We start from the raw sequence: 21,575 nt of genomic DNA, 5'->3' as shown, positions 1-21,575 counted from the left end.
TGGGCTCCCCTTGTCAGTTCATCATCTGCACATCCCTGGGGTTTAACCACTGTGTTCTGTGGATCCATCTAACATTAGGCCGTGCTCGCTCTCCTCTGTGGAGACCATGAAAGCTACTCTTACGAGATGAGAAGCCTTCCATGCTAGGAATAAAGAACTGAGTCATGGTTCTGGCTCTACCTATAATTAACAGTGTACCTTGGACGAGTCACTTCCTTTCTCTGAACCTCTGTTTCTTCTTTTGTTAAAAAAGAAAAAGAAAAAATGTTTGGGATCAGCCCTTCTAAAACCATTGTGAAAAGGAAACTCATTAGATATAGATTGTTAGGTACTCAACTGATAACATTATTTACCAATGTGAACAATTTTTTTAGCTATTTTTAATTACTGCAGAGTTTTCTGTGATGCAAACAGCCATGATGGAGCGAGCTTGAACTGGCTCTAATTAATGTACTTGAGCGTCTGTTTTACCATGTGGTGTTTGTTTGTTCCAATCTTTAGACCCTCAGATTGATGGAGTTGGGCCAGTTTACTAAGTTGCCATGGTGAACAGGACAAAAAGATGATGTTCCTTTGGGTTTTACTTTACTCATTGAATATTTTATTATTGACAAGTGAAGTCTATGGAATTTCTGTTATCAGCAGCAAGATTTTTTTGTGTGTTTGAATCTTTTTAATTTTATGGAAGTTTACTTTTAGAATTTAAAGATTTTCAGAATTTAAAGACTGTCAGAATTTACACAGCCCTTAGCCACCATGTATGTATTCCAGTCCCCTCACTTTGCAAATAAAGAAGTGGAAGCCCTGGAGGTGTAATGACTCAGGCAAGACTTCAATCCAGGTCACTTCTAAGATTATGCCTTGTCTTACGTTTTTCCCCAAGTATATATTGATATCCATTTTTCAGGAAAGCATGTCTCTAGATGCTTTCTATCGAAGAACCACTAACATTGTATTAAAGGACTATTTACAATTATGAATTGTGATTTGATTTTTGTCTTGATTGTCATCAATGGCCTTGACTTCCGATCAAGGTCACAAGACTGTGGATAACTTGGCTTCTTTTCTCCTTGTGCAGCTACGGATGATATTTCCTTTTTTCTTAACCATCTTATGTGTTATGTTTTGTCACATTAAAGAGACTTGTATAGAAGATAAATCTACCCCATTACCACCAACATGGCCGATCCCTATGCTTAGGGACTCAGCTTTGGACAGACTCATTTCTGATTTACCTGGCATTTTTCCTGAATCTTGGCAAACAGGGCTGAGTTTCCACCATTTATTGCCACATAGTATTATAATAATTGCAGAAGTTGGAAGAATTCTAGAAGCTGTTAGAGGAACATGAAAACTGCTGTTTTGCAGATTCCACTGACCATTAGAGTTATATGGAGATGACAGAGGGTGTGACAGATCTAGATGTGGCCATGGAGGGAGTGTGACTAAATTTAAGTAACTTTCTCCCAGTAGGCACTCAGGAGAGATGAGTTGAATGGAATTAAATGGTAGATAGAGCCACACAGGAGAAGATGTTTTGCCATAAAGGCAACAATGGTGAAATGAATATCTGAATCCAATAAATTAATTGCTCTAATAAGTAAATGGCCTCTGTGGGCTACTCAAAGGAACTTTATCTTTGTGCATTTAAATGATGATATCTAATAGAGTCACTGTCCCTGAGCTAACTGGCAGTATTACTGAAGAGTTGTTTTTGGACTGTTTCTATGTATAGTGGAAAGTATCTTTAAAAAAAAAAAAAAAAAAAAAAGGTGGGTCCCAATGAATGACTCATACCAGAGGATGCGAGGGTTTGGGAAAGTAATATGAGTAACTCTCAATTTTTATTCCATTTAATAAGTTGTAAGACATTCGCCAGATGTGTGCTTTGAACAAGAAATTGCTAGATGAGGGGACAGGTCTTTGGGGATCATATTCAAGTTTTCATTGAGTCCCAGCCCAATGCTAGATACACAGTAGATTCTTGATAAATATTGTTGATGGGTTAAAAAACAAAACAAAACAGTGAACTCGCCTAATGTATACCTCTTTTAAAGAAATGTATCTGGGACTTAAAGTTGAGAAATATTAACACAGACTATATCCCCCTTTGATTAAAAAGTAAGTTCCCTATAGCAGCGGTCCCCAACCTTTTTGACACCAGGGGCCGGTTTTGTGGAAGACAGTTTTCCACTGACCGGGTGGGGTAGGGGATGGTTTCAGGATGATTCAAGCACTTTACATTTATTGTGTACTTTATTTCTATTATTATTATATTGTAATACATAATGAAATAGTTACACAACTCATGATAATGTAGAATCAGTGGGAGTCCTGAGCTTGCCTTCCTGCAACTACACAGTCCCATCTGGGGGTAACGATAGTGACGGATCATCAGGCATTAGAATCTCACAAGGAGCCAAAACCTAGATCCCTTGCATGTGCAGTTCACAATAGGGTGTGTGCTCCTATGAGAATCTAAAGTCTCCACCGCTGATCTGACAGGAGGTGGAACTCAGGCGGTAATGAGAAAGATGGAGAGTGGCTATAAATACAGATGAAACTTTGCTTGCCTGCCGGCCACTCACCTGTTACTGTGCAGCCTGATTCCATGGCCCTATAGAATGTTTATTTGTTATCATCACTCAGACACCCTTCAGGATGACTGACGTTATTCTTACAGAACAGGGATTCTCGATTGTTTGGGGGGGATGCATCACTTAACTCTTTCCAGAATCTGTTGATAGCACAGGAAATTTTACAAAATTGATGTGTGATTTCAGGGGATTTATGGATCCCAGCCAAGACCCCTGTTAAGAGTTTCTCTTACAGAGGAAACTGGAAGGGTCTTAAAGCTCGGTGATGGGTGACGTATCTCCAAATAATTGTTTTCTGACCCTCCACTCCCAGCACTTGGTGGAAAATGAATTCTGACTGGAGAGTCAATGCTAGTTGATGATATAATCGGTCACTATTTTTTCCCACCGCCTCACCCAATCCCCTGACTGGGCCCCCAACTTCCTGGTGGGTTAGAACACAAACTATTTCTGAGGGAAAATAAAAAGCAACGTACACTTTTGAGAGCAATCTGCCGAGTGGAGAAGGCTCCCAGCAGCCACCTACAAATCTCCCCTCACGTCAGAGGATATGAGTAGGATGGTTTCAGGGAGCTTGCCTCCCCCACAGCACTTTTCTAGTTTAAATTCTAATGGGAGAGAGACGCTGTAGCTCATGTCACCACAGGAAAGGCCCTTGGTGCCAGAGCTCCTGCTGCAGAGCACAGCTCAGCACCAGACATTCTTTCTCATAAAACAAATGAGCTCTGGGTGGAAATAAAAATAGCCTCCAATGATAAAGTAATGTAAAAATAAAAAGGAATATACGTTCTCTAGAAAAACTGGAAAATGTGAACAATAGTTTGACAATCCCACCTCAAAGCCATAGCTACATTTTGATGTATTTCCTTCCTGTCATTATATACAAACCTTTAATTTTTTTCATTATGAAATATTTCAGACATACAAATGGTATAAAGATAATAGAAAACCCCATGTAGCTACCAATGCAACTGAAGAAATACGCCCTAAACAGTGATGCCAAAGACCCTTGCCAAAACCTTTGCTTTGCGGAGTTTGATGTTTATTTCTGCTTTGCATGTCCATAAATTTGCTATGGACATGTATCCCTAAAGAGCATATATATTTTTAACCAGCTTTTACCATTTATATAAGCATACACAGTTTTTAAAAATTGAGATCGGGCAGGCATAGTGGGCCTATAATCCCAGCACTTTGGGAGGCGGAGGCAAGAGGATCACTTGAGCCCAGAAGTTCGAGACCAGTCTGGGCAACACAGGGAGATCCTGTTTCTACAAAAAAAATAAAAAATTAGCCAGGTATGGTGATGCATGGCTGTAGTCGCTGCTACTTGGGAAGCTGAAGAAGCTGAAGCTACTTGGGAGGATCGATTGAGCCTGGGAGGTTGCTGCAGTGAGCTGTGATTGTGCTGCTGCACTCCAGGCTGGGTGACAGAGTAAGACCCTATCTCAAAAAAAAAAAAAAAAAAAAGGATTATAGTACAAATTAATTTATTCATGAATTTTTCACTTACTATATTATGAACGTGTCATCATATTATGAAATATTCTGTAAGAATATTATTTTTAATAACGATAGAGTACTTTATCAAATGTGTTCATTTAAATCTATTCCACCGACCCTTTACTGGGTATTTAGATAAGTTCCAACTTTTCGCTATTATAAGTAATGCTGATGGGCATCCAGGAACATGTTTGTGTAATCTCTTTTATCAGTTGGATAAAGTTTGAGATATGAAATTCCTGGCTAAAAGAGTATGAATATTTTTACAATCTGTGAATAGGTTTATCCTCTGCTTCTGGCAGTGAAGTGGAAGTGAAGTTTAGAGCTGTTGAGTATCTTGTGTGGAATCTCACAGGCATGGGAGATTGTTTTCAGCTTTCCCTGGCCCTTCTCTCTTCCCACTGCATGACCAGTCCCTTGCTAAGACTGTGACTTGAGGTGGGACATTTACTTCCCCCCTCCACCCATCCTGCCACCCTTTAGGAAAGCACCTGACAGGGCCCACACGCCTCTCTTGACTGGTGGGGATGGAGCTGGTGGCGATGGAGCTGGTGGTGGGGCATCTTTTGTATGCTGGTGGGGTTTCCCATGGGAGCACATGGCTGGACCATCACTTGGGGTGGGATAGGATTGGGGTTCACATTCTTCCTGAATTTTTTTTTTTTTTTTTTTGCTGATTTGCATCCATCAAGATGAGCCCTGTTTAATCTCCTGGCAAGGAATACTTGGGAAGAATGTGCTCACAGCTCTCAGTGCTTTTGAGATCCATGTATTGTTGTTACAACCACTCTTCTGTCCCCTTTGAGAAATCTACACAGAAATCCACGTGGCAAATGTTTGAATCTCACCCCTTCTCTCTCTTCCTAAGTTGAGGAAGAGCTGAGCTATGGTCTGCCAACAGTGGAGGAGGCTCTTCTGGAGCTCACTAACATGACTGCAAGACCCTCATTGAGGCCGAGCAGTATTCAGCATCTCTGTGGCCTCCTCACTGGCCTCCCTACCTCTTTGTAGTCTGCCCTCCATGCATCAGCCAGGGACATCTTTCCGAGTGTAAATTTTATCTTGTCATGCCTGCCTCCATGTTCCCAGACTGTGCTTCCAAAGCCTTGCACCGTCTGGCCTCTGCCCACCTCCTGAACTACTCCCTTCCACCTTTTACACATGCAGGCCAACCATGCTGGTTTTCTTTCAATTTCTCAAACTCCTCATGCTCCATCTTGTCCCTGGGCCTCTGCACATGCTATTCTCCCGTTTGTGGAATGCATGCTGTTTCTTCTCCCTGCATTTCACCTGGCTCATGCCCCCTTACCCTTCATATCTAGCTCTCCTCTAAGAAGCTCCTAGACTTCCCAGGATTCCTTTATACCTCTCCCTCCACCTATTCCCTACCACCACCACCACCCCACTCTCACAAGCTTATGTCGCCATCCTAGCCTTTATCACCCAGCATTGTGATGCCTGCTTCCATTTCACCTTCAGAGGCAGGCTGTGAGCCCTTCACAGGGAGGGCTGTGTTCCACTCTTTTTACATCCCTAGCACCTGGCACAAGGCCTTGCCCATAGCAGGTGCTGAATAAACATTGAATGAAGGTATGCTTGAAGTTTCTTCTATTGTATGAATAATTGAAAGAAAGGGACAGATAAATGTTAAAAAAAAGTCAGTAGCATTTCAAAAAAAAGGGGGGTTGGGATAGAATTTTTAAAATTTAAAGCAGAAGATGAGATGAACATATTTATCTCAGATGTGTGATGCCAGGAAGTCTTTTGGATTTCAATCACTCGGGTACAGAAGGCTGTTCCTGATTTTTGTTATAGTATATGGTATAGATGTGATCTGTTTGCAAGTTCACCAATAGCCTGTGAATTCCCTCAAAGCAAATACATAGTGTCCATCATAGATGCTCCATAAATATGTCTAGGATGGGTGAATGAATGAATGAATGAGTCTCAGATTGAGTTACTTACATGGGTGTTTCTGAGATGCTCAGTATTATTCTTACTAGCATGGTTTTCCTGGGATTAATATTAATCAGAATTTCAGGGAGGAAGGGACCAAATTGCTATAGAGTCCTTCCTTATGCAGCATGGCTGTGAGAGACTCATTAGATACATAGCAACAAGAGCAGCTACTGTTGATTTAGTGCTACTACGTGATGGGCACTGTGCTACTATACATTTTATTATTTAACCCTCATATTACCCCTTTAGAGATGAGGCAAACGGAGTGGATAGAAGTTGTAAACTTGCCTGAGGCCTTACAGCTAGCAAATACCATAGCTTTTGGATCTGAGTCGCAGGCCTGTCCTCCCAATCACAGTGCTAATTATAGTTATTATATTAGTAAATAGCATACTATAGCAGACTAATATGAATTAAGCATTCATATGCTCTGTGCTTTCCAAATACCTCATTAAATTCTCACAGTGGTACGGTTCTGTGACAATGGAATATATCATACCCTTTTTGCAGATGAGGTAACTGAGAGCCAGAGAGATAAACAATTAGTTCAAAGTCACAGTATGTAAATTTAAGCCCAGGATGGTTCGATTCCACAGCCTCCCCACACCACCTCCAGGACAGGAGAGGAGAAGAAAGCTTTTGGCTCCCTGGCTTTCAGTGCTGGATGATGTTTAGTGCTTTTAGCTGGTCTTATTGGCAAAGTTGCTTTGAGGTTTATGACAGGCATCCCCAAATTTCCATTAACTGTGCACTCCAGTTATTTATCCTGTCATGTGCATGCCCAAAGCACAAGCATTGATATAGAAGAGGGAGAAAAAAAGCTTTCCTGTCTCAGTTAAGCTAAATGGTGTTTCATTGCCAGGATATGTTAAACCAGGCACGGAATAGCAGTGAGATTTATTTTATCTCTGCTCAGCAGAGTCCAGATAATTAAAAAAGATACCATTTCTGTGGTTTTGTTTCTCTTGGTCTGTTCTGGAACTTGCTAACTGGGGAGATTAGCCTCGCCCTGGCCAGCATGGGGCCTTGATGAATTATGTGGGAGAGGTTAATAATGCTCTTATCACCGAGGAGACCAGGCCTCTAGCTGAGATTGGGTCTTCATTAACACATGCTTATATTTAACCTGTTGGCATTTTTTGTTTGTTTGTTTTGGATTTATGGTCTATTTTTGCTGTCTGTGAAATTGTTTGGGGCTAAGGTAGCAGATACCCTATGTTTTATCCAATGGTTGTTCTGACGCTGCCGCCTCTGATGGCAAATTCACTTGTGCTTTGAGCGTTCACATAGACATATTGCGTCTTGCCTTTGGCCTAATAGATTAGGTGGTAGATAATAGTTGCTGTGATCTTTTATCTTTGACACACTTCTTGAAAAGCACAGTGACAAAGAAATTCCAAGGAAGTTTCAGGACACACTCTCAGATGTGAATGATATAACAAAGTGTAAGTCAGCATATTCACCTTTTCCCATTCCCCCTCAAAGTGACCTTGATGGGGCCCTTGTTAAATGAAGGTGCTTGTGCCCCAGAACACCTGTTTGTTGGGATTTATCACCAGAATTACAAACTTCAGGAGGTTAGAGAGTGAACATCATTCTGTACCTCAGTTTCCTCACCTGTAAAACAGAAATCGTAACAATGCCCTGCCTTAAAGTTGTAAGGATAAAAATGAGTTAATTCATGCCAGGTGAGGTGGCTCACACCTATAATCCCAAAACTTTGGGAGGCTCAGGCTGGAGGATTGCTTGAGCCCAGGAGTTCCAGAACAGCCTGGGCAATATAGTGAGACCTCGTCTCTACAAAATAATTTATGTAGCCATTAAAAAAGAATGAGATCATGTCCTTTGCAGGGACATGGATGGGGCCATTATCTTTAGCAAACTAATGCACGAACAGAAAACCAAATACCATATGTTCTCCCTTATAAGTGGGAGCTAAATGATGAGAACACATGGACACATAGAGGGGAACAACACACACTCGGGCCCTATCAGAGAGTGGAGCGGGGGAGAAGGGAGGAGGGAGAGGATCAGGAAAAACAACTAATGGGTACTAGGCTTAATATTTGGGTGATGAAATAATCTCTGCAACAAACCCCCATGACACATGTTTACCTATGCAACAAACCTGACATATAAGCCTGAACTTAAAAGTTAAAAAAAAACACATAGCACAAAAGTAAAACTTGTTTGAGGTTTTAAAAAAATAATAAATTTAAAACTTAGCTGAGTGTGGTGGCATGCACCTAGCTACATGGGAGGCTGAGGTGGGAGGATCACCTGAGCCCAGGAGGCAGAGATTGCAGTGAGCTAAGATCAGGCCACTGCACTCCAGCCTAGGTGTCAGAGCAACATCCTGTCTTCATTTAAAAACAAACAAATAATAAAATAAAAAGTTAATTTATGTAAAGTACTTAGTACCTGGCCTATCGTGAGCACAAAAAAATAACTATTGTTGCTATTGATTTTATTATACAAAATCAACTTTATTGTTAAGTTCAAGGGTCTTTGTTATTAATACAAGTATTCCATAAATAGAATTGATCATGTAATTTTAAAAAGCAGTATATGAGGCCAGGCACAGTGGCTTACGCCTATAATCCCAACACATTAGGAGGCTGAGGCGGGTGGACTACAAGGTCAGGAGTTCGAGACCAGCCTGGCCAGCATGGTGAAACTCTATCTTTACTAAAAATACAAAAATTAGCTGGGCTTGGGGGTGCATGCCTGCAATCCCAGATACTCAGGAGGCTGAGGCAGGAGAGTCGCTTGAACCAGGGAGTGGGAGGTCACAGTGAGCCAAGATCGTGCCACTGCACTCCAGCCTGGCAACACAGCAAGACTCCATCTCAAAAAAAAAAAAAAGTATATGAAAAGAGGTATATAAGGATTTTTATTACAGCATTGTTTATGATAGCTAAAACTGGAAACAGCATGAATATCCAAATTATATAGACTTGTAAATGCATTCAGAATATAAGTGTAAAATGCAGTTACAGAACACATGCTATATATGTTATGCTCCTATATGTTTATATACATTTATCTATATAAAGAAAGAAGTATGGAAGAGCATACAGTGTATTGTGGATAGTCCTTAGATTGGGAGAATGGAATTGTGGGGATGAGGAGATTAAGTTGTAAGGATTCCTGAGCTTTGGTATTTTGCAAAACCTATGAACACCCCTTTCCCCACAAAGACTGTTTATATGTGCCCAAAGCAAAATTCACAAGGTTACAGCAAACCAGTTATGTTGAAATATAGTTATAAAAATATTTAAAAACAAATTTGTGGTTAGAGCATGTGCTTCTTAATGCATTAAGTAACATCTGGCAACAAGTCTAATAACTAATACACCTTCAGTGATATGATAAGAATAAGAATAAATGATATTTTGAAATACCTACACCAACTACACTGTCATTTGAAAATATAGTGATTTCTGTGTTGACAGTCACAGATCTGAGAACACTTCTGTGATTTGTAGCCTCCATTCATACTGGAAAGAAATACTAAATTTCAATCATTGGTGAAAATAAAGATGTATCTCATTTTTCCATCTAAGCTTGAAGATGCCCTGAATTTTATTCAGTGAACTCTTGAGGGTCTGAGAATTCTAGATTATGAATCCCTGCTTAAGACACTCAATCTGTTATGATAAGCTTTTCTATTGTATTACATTTGTAATACAAATGACTGCAAAAAATATAAGAATAATAGATTTTGACCTGTTGGTATATGAGATTATTAGTGTTAGTAAAGGTAAGAATGTAAAACATTATATAAAAGTTGTTTTTAGGAAGACCATGTAATAGTCATGAAGTCAGTTCTCAGCACTTGGTGTTTAGATTTTTCCTTGAGAACAGCTTAGCTTACTGGTCCTTCACATTGCTTTTTTTAACCTTTGTTTTTTGTTTTTGTTTTTAGTTTTTAGTTTTTTAATGCTTCATCTGCCCATCTACACATTGCTTTTTGAAACAGATAACTTGAGCCACCTCAGTATTTTAGTAGAAAATCTTTTCTGCTTCTACTGTTGAAAAAATAATTTGGGGATAGAAAAATATTTTGTTTTTTAGAGATGAATATGGAAGTGTTTAGGGGTAAAATGTCATATGTTTCATTTACTGTCAAATTCTTTAGCATAAAATATAAAGTGAATATTTTAAAGAGAAAAACAGTTTTATTTTTAATTATACAAGTAACACTGTATACATTCTCATCATTTAAAAATCAAACAGCAGAGATAGAGCTAACAGTGGCTCCACCATGCCCCAGTCCCACTTACTTCCTTAGGTGTAATAATCAGTTTACTGTCTCCTTCCAGATATTTAGATAGAGTTAGATAGATAGATAAATAGATATGTAAAAATTAGTTTGTGATGGCTTTTTAAGGACATGTTGTCATTGTTTTTATTTTAATTTTCAACTTGCTTTTTTCCCTTTTAAATAGATTTTATTTATTTATTTATTGCTGTGAGAAGAGATAGTATATTGAAAGCTATTCAGTTACAGAATAGGGCATCCTCCGAAAGCAAAAGGAGGAATGCCTTGTCTTTAAGTTTTTCTTCTATATAGGGTAGACTTTACTTTTTTTTTTAGAGCAGTTTTAGATTCATAGCAAAATTAGGCAGAAAGTACAGAGCATTCCCATATGCCCCCAAGTCGATGTATACATAGTCTCCCCCATTATCAACAATTTCCATCAGAGTGGCACATTTTTCACAATTGATGAACCTCCATTGACACATTGTCTTTCAACCAAAGTTTATAGTTTACATTAGAGTTCCTTGTGGTTTTGTACATTCCATGGGTTTGTACAAAAGTGTAATCACACATATCCACCATTATGGTTTCATACAGAATGCTTTCACTGCCCTGAAAATCCTCTGTTCCACCTATTCATCTCCCCTTCCTCACTAACCTCTGGCAATCACTGATCTCTTTACTCTCTCCATACTTTTGCCTTTTTCAGAATGCCATATAGTTGGAAGGATACAGTATATAGCCTTTTCAGATTGACTTCTTTCACTTAGTAATATGCATTTATGGTTTTTCCATGTCTTTTTATGACTTGGTAATTCACTACTTTTTTATCACTGAAAAATATTTTATTGTATAGATGTACCACAGTTTGTTTATCCATTAATTTAGTGTAAGCTATATCTTATTCTTTTAAACTGCTGCTTATTATTGCATAAAACAGATGGGTATAGTTTATTTTTAATGCAGTTCTCCACTGAGAAACATTTTTGTTGTGTCCAATACTTCCCAATAACAAACAATGACTATCTCTACACCCCAGAGCAAGTAGTAAGGTACACTTCATTTAAATAACAGTGTTTGTAACTCTTAAACTTATATATCCAGAAGTATATTCCTTCTATGTCATGCATAATTTAAAATATATATATGTATAAATTGTAGTTGTGAATTTAAAGAATGTTATATTGACAAGTTTTACCTTTCAACTGCCTTAAAATGTATTCAGTTTATCACTAATACTATTTTGACTGAGATTTTTGCTGTAAGAAGTCACTAGAAAGTAATACTTTTGTTTCTGATTTTTTTTCTAGGCTGGAGCCTGGGTCTGTCCACCTGAAAGTTATGTAAATAATACTGGTTAGGAAGTTTCATCTGGGCTTCCATGCCCAGCTAATTGAGTTTACCCCTAAATGACTTACGTAATTATATCAAGCCTCATCTTTGATCTGGTTATATATTCCTGGTTTCAATTGCAGAAGCTGTTTGTCTGTTTTTCTTACTTTTCTCAATTGTGTCTGATACCTGTTCTCTGTGAAGAGAAGGAGATATGTTGACTTTTGCCCTTGATCTTACCATGCATAGAATTTTACATTACTTGACGGACACTGAAATTCTTGGGTAACTTCAGAGAAATGTTAAAAGAATGAAGTGACCAGGAGAATTCTCGTGGTTTGTGTGTCTTCCTCTACCCTGCTGTTTAACTTACCCTGCGATGTGCTGATCATTTTACGGAGAGAGCTGACTCAGTATGAGCAGGTGGTTTCTCTATAAGCATAACATTCATGACTGGTATTGAAGGTGAAACATTTGAAACGAAATCACGGGCTTATCTTCAGTGGTCACAATGCCAGGTTTGGATTAACTCCTTAGCAATCCTGCAGGGAAACCTGAATGGGTTTATTCCCAACAGACTGACCTTTTCCCCTTATAATACTGTAAATGGAACTTTTTTTTTTTTTGAACTCCTCGCGTACCTCAAAATATCAATTTCCAAAACTGGAATCCTCTACTCAGCACTAAAATCAATAAATCTAAAGAGCTTCTTTGTCTTTATTTGGCAGAGGAAAGGGACGATTTTGCTGGTCAGCTCTATATAAATTCCATTGAAGAAAATATGTATTATTTTAGAATTAATGAGTTAATTTGTTCATTCTTTAGTGCATTCACTCAGTGCATCCACTAATTCAATCAACTGGCATTTACTGAGCTCTGCCATACGTCATACATGGGCCACTGAAAGAAGCTAAACTTAAGACTCATTCATCTGCAGACAAGTGGGGGTTGCACTCTTGCTTCTGAAACAAGTTAACCAAGCACAGAGAAGGCGCATCTAAGCTGTACCCATGGTTGTTTTTCTCCTTTTTCCAAAGGATCAATTCTGACTCTTGGTTGGTTTTCAAAGAAATTTTACTATGGATTCTTTTCTGGTAATATTTTTCTCTCCTAGAATATCCTTGAAACTGGCTGGGCGCAGTGGCTCATGCCTGTAATCCCAGCAGTTTTGGAGGCTGAGGCAGGCAGGCAAATCACCTGAGGCCAGGAGTTCGAGACCAGCCTGGCCAACATGGTGAAACCCCGTCTGTACTAAAAATATAAAAACTAGCCGGATGTGGTGGCACACACCTGTACTCCCAGCTACTTGGGAGGATGAGGCAGGAGACTTGCTTGAACCCAGGGTGGGTGGAGGCTGCAATGAGCCAAGATCGCACCGCACTGCACTCCAGCCTGGGCGACAGAGCGAGACTCTGTCTCGAAAAAAAAAAAAGCAAAAAAAGAGTATCCTTGAAATTAACTTATTTGCTTTTAGCTGGTTAACTGAAAGGTTCAGTCGGGAAGGTGCTTCACTTTATTTTATGTAAAAGCCAACCTTGAGAAATTATACTTTGTGGTGGGCTTTGCATCTGTGCTCTCCTTACTGTTAGGCATTAGGCTCTAGAAGCATTGAGTTTCAAAGAAACATCACTAGGGTTTTTTACATCTAGAGAGGACCTTTCATTTTGTTCATGTGGAGTGGTTATGGGGTACTGTTCCATTTTAGGGAGAACAAGATTGTTTTACATGAGCCACTTCTGTACATTGTTTTTAGTAGAAGTATTTAACAAAATGCCTTTGCTATTGATTTTATTCTGTAAAGTTTGATTCATATCCAAGGAGATGTGATCAAGGGGGTGATGGTTTGATAAATAGAGCCAGAATCACACCATTATCACTTCCTCTAGATGGTCTTGCCCTCTTCATTTCCACAGTGGCTGGATGTCTAGGGCCTCCAACCTGGTCTTCCTCATTTTCCTTCAGTTCTCTGCTCAAATATTCTTAGACTTCCTCTGTCCCACTATGTGAAATAGCATTTCCAGGCCAGGTGCGGTAGCTTACACTTGTAATTCCAGCACTTTGGGAGGCTGAGGCGGGAGGATTGCTTGAGCTCAGGAGCTCGAGACCAACCTGGGCAACACGACGAAACCCTGTCTCTATGAAAAATATAAAAATTATCCGGGCATGGTGGTGTGCCTGTGGTCCTGGCTACTTGGGAGGCTGAAGCAGGAGGACTGCTTGAGCCCAGGAGGTTAAGGCTGCAGTGAGCCATGATTTCTCCACTGTACTCCAGCTTGGGTGACAGAGCAAGACCTTGTCTCAAAAAAAAAAAAAAAAAAAGGTAGCATTTTAACTCCTCGGCACTCCCCTCTCTTCTTATCTGACTTTATTTTTTCTTCATAGCCTTTATCATCACCTGCCACATTATGTATTTTTTAAATTTATTATATTTGTCTCTTCACAGTAGAATATAATTTTTATTTTGTTGTTTTTGCCATGTTATCAACATCTGGGGCAGTGTCTGGCATTGTGTGTCCAATAAACATTTGTTGGATAAATGATTGAGTGGCTACTTGGTTGTTCATATGTTACATGCTGTCTTTGGAAGGTTACTGTAAACATGAACTGGATTTATCTTGGCAACATTTTAAGAACATGTCTTCCTCTATATACATATTTGCCTTCCCTCATTTTTAAAGAAAACCAGTACAACAAAAGGAAAATCAAGGTCTACCTGAAGAGACCTTGTGATATACAAAGCAAGATAGGTAAAAATTATGCTAGGCTTTTATGAGCTAATAAATAAGTCAGGCTAAAGACAAGAGGATAGAAGGAATGTGAAATATACACATGATCTCATATGGATGTGGAATTGTTAACACCAGTGCTACATTTAACTCAGTTGGTATGGAAAGATCTCTCAGGATAGTGGTAGGAATGGAAATTTTCTATTAAAATGAAAAACATCCCACTGTTGCAGTCTCAATTCCTTTCCACTTAACGGGTGTTTATTGAGTGCACAACACTATGCCTGGTGCCCACCATGTGGTTACAGAATGAAAGATGCTTGTAAGGAGTTATCAATCAACATACATTGCTTGTTTATCCAAACTTGTGGAAAGGAGTATATTCTAGATGATATAGAAATGGCAGAGTACCAGTACATCTTTTATATCTCACTCAGAATATGTTCTGGCTGTTACATTGAAATATGAGTAAGCCTTGCCGCTTGAGCATTCTCAATATTGTGAAAAAAATACAGGAGCCACTTTGAGGAGACCCAGCACTGTTGGAGGTAGGAATGTGCCAGGTTCTCCCCGCTGGACAAGGTGGAATGCTTCCCTGCTTTCTGTCCGGGGTGAGTGGAGCAGCCTCCCCTAGGAACATGACACAGGGTCATACTAACCCACCATCTTTAGTCTCCCTTTTACCCTGTGTGTTTAGCTTGTTTTACTCGGAAAAGGTAAATAAGGTTTTGGTTGAAAATACCTTTTATTGATTATAAGCTTCCAAGACAGGGAAAAACTAAACAGGAGGTGCTGAATGGACCTGAAAATGGACCTGATGATCTACTCAGCTTAATCATGCTAATAAAGAAAGGTGGGGTTTGTTTTGTTTTGTTTTGTGTTTTGAGACAGGATTTCACTCTGCCACACAGGCTGGAGTACAATGGCATGATCACAGCTCACCTCAGCCTTGACCTTCTGGGCTCAAGCAATCCTCCTGCCTCAGCCTTCTGAGTAGCTGGGACCACAGGTGCAGGCCACCACACTTGGCTAATTTATTTCTTTTTTTTTTTTTTCATTTGCAGATAACCCAAAAGGCAAATGATTCACCTACGGCTAACAGAGGTGATTGCATTTTGAATAGGATGTCTGTCTTACTTTGGGCTGCTATAACAAAATACCATAGCCTGGGTGGCTTATAAACAACAGAAATTGATTTCTCACAGTTTTGAAGGCTGGAAGTGTGAGATTAGGGTTCCAGCTCTGGTGAGGGCCCTCTTCTGGGTTGTAGAGTGTGCTGCTCTCATTACCTACACACTTCCCAAGAGCCCCACCTCCCAATACCATTACATTAAGGGTAGAATTTCAACATATGAATTTCAGGGGGACACAAATATTCTGTTCATAACAGTGTCCAAGCTCACAGATCACACCTCACTAGCCACATGCCTAAATGTCATTAAAGGCACAGTAATTTACTAACTTCCATAGAGGAGAGAAAAACCTTTTAAAAACATATTTTTTAACATGGTTTGGATACAGTGAGTTTTCACAAATTTGAATATTATGTGTAACTGAAAAACATTGGCTTTAAAAAATTATAAATTATCTTCCTTTATATTTGATATTTCATGTGGTTTTGCCTTCGCATAGAAAAGAAGGTTTCATCATAAGCATGTTTCTGATGTGCATTTCTCATAGCTGTTGACAACTTGCTGTGTTTTGCTCTGCTCTGTTTGCCGTAGCGGAATCATTCTCCTTTCTAACCAATCTGTGCACTGCGGTAGCACGTTCTCTTCTAGGTTGCTGTTTAAGTTTTGTTATGTGCCTTGATGATGTTCCCTCTCTGTAATACAACCAGAAATTGAGGCTGCGATTTCATTTAAATTATTGTCAGGTTGTGGAAATAGGCCTGCCATGTGCTCGCCATCCCCACAGGGAAGTGGAGGAGTGTCTGAAATGAGAAATGAACCAGCTTCTGGCTACTCATGAAGAATGTGTCTGAAAATAGGGATGGTATGAAGGGAGGGTTATCGCTGTGTTTTATATAATAAAGGGAATGATTAATGGGCTCCCAGTAAACCACAGTAAAGAACAAAATTGCCTTTGGGACCTTGGAGGCTTTGTTTAGTTTGGGGGCTTATGTTTGACTGAAGGTCTCATGTTCTTGACAAAAGGGTGACATTTGCTGAGTAAACTTTGAAATTTTATTATATGTAATATAATAACTGAAGAGGGGGCTATCAAGACACTCTGAGAAAGGTCTATGTTAAGTGGCATTGATCATTGCATAGCTTCCTGATTTACAGGTGACTTGGAAGATAATTCTAAACTGTAAGGTCCTTGAGGACCTTACATGTATTCTTTTATTCTTTCCTCATTATTTCATTGATATTCACATTGACTGAGCATCTCCTATAGTCACGCTGTGTTGGTTGGTGGTAAGAGAATAACATGGTGAGCAAACCAGGCAAGGTGCTGGTGACTTACAGTCCAATTATGGAGGCAGATGTTAATAATCACCGTAACAAGAATATAATAACAAATGAAAACAAAAGCTTTGAAGGCAAGAAAGACATGTTGCTGTTAGGGCATTTAACCAGGGAGCTTGACCTAGTCATGAAAGGCCAAGTAAGCCTTTTCTGGGGAAGTGAAAGCTGAAAGAAGGAAAGGTGTTAACTAGGTTAAAGAGGAGAGTGAAAGAGCTGTGACCTTGGGAACAGCATGTGCAAGGGCCCTGTGGCAGGATGGAACAAGCTGCTTTGAAGGCAAATGCAGCTGGTAGGTGGTAGATGGTGAGCCTGGAGTATTTGACAGGAACCAGACCACACATAGCTTCAAAGGCTATGCCCAAGATTTGCATCTTTATACTAAGAACAGTATGGAGTCACTAGGGAGGGGATGTGTTAGGCAGGGGTGTCATTTGTGCTTTCATTCCTCTGGTTGATTATGAAACCAAGAGTAGATGTGGATGATGAGTAGAAAGCTGCCTTAGTTTCCTGATGAGAGATGGTGGTGTCCTGGCTTAGCTGTCTGTAGGGCAGACAAGTTTGAGAGACATATATGGCTTTGTATCTTTACTGCCTGGTCTTGAGTGGGCACTTAGTAAATGTTTCCCTTCTTGGCATGCGTTAGAAGATGTGGGTTTTATTTTACCTTCTGTCATTGTATAGCTATCAGACCTCGTATGTATTGCTTCACCTCTCTGGGCCTCAGTTTCCACAAATATAAAATAATATAGATGAATTGTGTCCTTTCCAGTGCCAAATTCCCTAGGTTCATGATGTTTTGAGTGCTATCGGTTTTTCAGGCAGAGGATTAAAAGGTAAATGTGGGCTGGGTGCGGTGGCTCACACCTGTAATCCCAGCACTTTGGGAGGCTGAGGCGGGTGGGTCACTTGAGGCCAGGAGTTCAAGACCAGCCTGGCCAACATGGTGAAACCCTGTCTCTACTAAAAAATACAAAAATGGCCAGGTGTGGTGGCTCACACCTATAATCCCAGTGCTTTGGGAGGCCAAGGCGGGTGGATTGCTTGAGGTCATGAGTTCAAGACCAGCCTGGCCAACATGGCAAAACCCCATCTCTAGTAAAAATATGAAAATTAGCCGGGCATGGTGGCACACACCTGTAATCCCAGCTCCTCTGGAGGCTGAGGTGAGAGGATCGCTTGAACCTGGGAGGCAGAGGTTGCAGTGAGCCAAGATTGCGCCACTGCACTCCAGCCTGGGCGACACAGTGAGACAATGTCTCAAAAAAAAAAAAAAAAAAATTAGCTGGGTGTGGTGGCACACACCTGAATCCCAGCTACTCGGAAGGCTGAGGCATGAGAACTGCTTCAACATGGGAGGCAGAGGTTATAGTGTGCCGAGATCACGCCACTGCACTCCAGCCTGGGCAACAGAGTGAGACTCTGTCTCAAAAAAAAAAAAAAAGAAAAGGTAAATGTGTTGGTTTAATAATAGGAGATCAGTATCTGAGTTTGCTTACACAATCATCTTTCTTCAAGTCCTTCTTTCTAACTCCTTGGATGTTAGAAGACATGGTTAGGGGGCACCACTGTATACACTTACATTTCATTTATGGCAAACAAGACCGTTCTTTAATTAGGTTGCCTTTTTAAAGCACACCAGATGTGAGTCACTAGAAAAACAAAACCAAACTCTTCAAATGAGTAGGAGTGAATGTAAGAATTCTAATGAATCAGCCCAGGGTACACAGCCTAAATGAAGTGGAAAAAGCTAGGGGAGGTTTGCTAAGGGGGTGCATTTGACTCTTGCGTCCTATAAGTTGGGAATCCTTTGTCAGCAGTTGTAACAGGCATGCTCAGCTGCAACCACAAACATTTTCCAATGGAGGAGTGTTGATAGCATTTTCATTGACCTTAAAAAAATAAAAAATCTAATGGCAGGGTCAAGGGGAAGGCAAGAGGTGTAATTTGCTGGTCAGTCTCAGTCAGCTGCCTGCAGCAGCCTCGTCCTGTGCGAGACTTTAAGGGAATGCACATTGGCATGGGGGTTCTCAGGTGGAGGGGGGCCCAGATTCAGCCTTGGCCTCATAGAGGAGCAACAAATTGAAACAAGAGCAGCCCTGTTGACCTTCAGACTGCAAATGGACTGCTTTCTTTGTGCCATGTCGCCCAGTGAAATAATCCCGATAAAAGCTTTTTGTTTAGCCATTGGAACAAGAGCAGGGATTCAGGGAAAGAGTATTTCCCCACCCTTTTAAAAAGTGTTTTGGTGTTGGCTGTTCAACAGACCTGGGTTCTGCTGAACCAGTAGGCATTGGAGTAGGGGGATTTGTGGAGTTGGGAGGTTCTTGGCTGGTTCTGAGGTCATCTGCAAGGTTTTTGTTGCATCTCTCACACTTACAGAAGGGCAGTCTGACCCTGCTCCCCCTCCCGCTCCCCTCACCATGCCTTTACCTCCATACCATTCCTTTTAAAGTCCCAAAAGGTGGGTGGGTGGGGAGGGTCAGGGGCTTACTCTTTCATTTGCTCCTTCATTTTAAGCTGTGGATTAGCATCTGTGTTTTTGCCTTTGTATCAGATTGGCCAGAGATAACCGCATTATTTTAGTGCATCCTGTTGCTGTGTATAGGTTTTAGGGATCATTTGGGAACTATTATAGGTTATAGACCAGTGGAAGCAGAGCTGCTGCTTATTGGATTGAAGACATTTGGTAGAGAGAGAGTTAAAAAAAAAAAAAAACCAACACGTTAGAAGGCTTCATTCACTTTTAGAAGAGAGAAAGGAGGAAGAGTCTGAGGTACATTCTATAGCTTTGTGGGAAGAGGGGATGCTTCCGGCAGGAGCTTTGGGATTTGGCAGTGGCAGACTCTATTCTTTGCTCCCTGCAAGGCCCTGAACAGCCTCCTGAGGGCCCAGCAGATCCATGCCTTTCCGACCCCAGCCCTCAGTCCCCAGGCCCTTGTACATTTTATACTCAGGTTCCATTTAAGAAGTGGGAGATCCATAGCACCTTCTGTAAATGTATCAAGAGAGAAAATCCCGGGCTCAGGGAACTTTGAAGCCTCTGCTTTAGCCACTGCCCCCAAGCCTCCATTGGGCTCAAATTTCCTTGCTTTTCCTGCTAGGAAGACTGTTTCTTTTGCATGCTTTCACCTGGGCAATCTAGGTTTTAAATTTTGAGCATTTGAGGAGCTTGTGTTGGTTTTCTACCAAACCTAGATGATAGATTAGGTTCCAGTTCCTTCCAGCCCCAAGCTTTCTAGACAATCTAAGGCCATCCTTTGACTTCTTCAAAGTTAGATGGCCCCTAAGACTCCTCCATGTCCCACCCCACTCTGAAGTTGATGGCGAAAGTCCCAGGCAGAAGGCACCAAAAGGGAAGATACCACCCTGGCACTGACCACCACTCACTGGTGACAGGCGCTTCATACTGCAGCAGCCCCTCTGCCTGCATAGCAAGCCTGAGAGGTGCTTATCATCACAGTTGTCTTACAGGAAGCTAAAGCCGACATGGTTTCTTTTCTCCAAGCCTTTGCAGATTTGCACAGGGGCCTCTCCTGGCCATGAATCTCCTCTCCTTTCCCTGCAGCAGGGGGCTGGAGGTGCTTTATTTCTGCCGCATTGCCTTTTCATTGTGGGCCTAGAGACCACTCATAAAGGCAGATCTTCTCTGTTCTTTAGTAGCCATGATTCAAGAGAAGCCCTGGTATTGCTCTTCCTTCCAGCTGACCATTGCCAGCTTCTGAGCAGGAAATGAACTTGGCACGTATTAATCACGTCATCCCCCACCATCCATTAGGCAGATCTTTTTAGAAACATAAATCAGATTAGACTCCTTAGTCAGACTCTCCAGTAACTTCCAGGGGCTTCCATGGGGTCTCTAAACTTGGACTGGAAAAAAAATTACATCTGTATTTTCACTAACCTCCAACTGAAATTTACATTTCCTTTCTATAAATGAGGACAAAAAACCACAGCAATATCAGCAGTTACTTGTGACTTTGTCACCAAAAGAACCCACTGTGATTTTCTCTTCACATTATACTGGTTGCATATATCTCAGAATATTTTGTATGCCCATTTGATTGTAAAATGACAGTAGTGGTTAGATCTGCCACCATATCTGTTATTTAAACAGGCTAGACACAGTGGCTCACACTTTGGGAGGCTGAGGTGGAAGGACTGCTTGAGGCCAGGAGCTAGAGACCAGCCTGGGCAACATAGTAAGACCCCATCTCTACAAAAAAATTATAAAATCAGCTGGGCATGGTTGCACACACCTGTAGTCTCAGCACACTACTCAGGAAGCTAAGGCAGGAGGATCACGTGAGCCCAGGAATTTGAGGCTGCAGTGAGCCATGATCATACCACTACACTCCATCCTGGGTGACAGAATGAGACTCTGTCTCTAAAAAATAAAAATAAAAAATAAATATGAACAAAGAAGTTATTTAATAAATTAGATTTTTATGTTGCAAATTATATTTTAAATTAAATTGTTTATTTTAATTTTTATCTATCGATCTATCTATCTATCTATCTATCTATCCTATCTATCTATCTATCTATCTGTCTATCTTGAGACCAGGTTATAAGACTGGCTAATTTTTGTATTTTTAATAGAGACAGGGTTTCGCCATGTTACCCAGGCTGGTCTGGAACTCCTGAGCTCAGGCAATCCACCCACCTCAGCCTCCGAAAATGCTGGGATTACAGGTGTGTGAACCATCATGCCAGCTCAAAGTAA

At 40.7% G+C, this 21,575-nt stretch overlaps 1 protein-coding gene across 8 annotated transcripts in view; it reads left to right on the top strand.

Moving 5' to 3' along the window:
- Window positions 1-21,575, top strand: part of ARHGEF3 (Rho guanine nucleotide exchange factor 3) — a 349,977-nt gene that overhangs the window by 195,435 nt on the left and 132,967 nt on the right. The gene's annotated exons all lie outside the window — the stretch shown is intronic.

The sequence above is a fragment of the Gorilla gorilla genome, chromosome 2, assembly GCF_029281585.2.
Source record: "Gorilla gorilla gorilla isolate KB3781 chromosome 2, NHGRI_mGorGor1-v2.1_pri, whole genome shotgun sequence".
Taxonomy (NCBI): domain Eukaryota; kingdom Metazoa; phylum Chordata; class Mammalia; order Primates; family Hominidae; genus Gorilla; species Gorilla gorilla.
The sequence above is the reverse complement of the archived record's forward strand: the minus strand, read 5'-3'. Positions and strand labels throughout refer to the sequence as shown.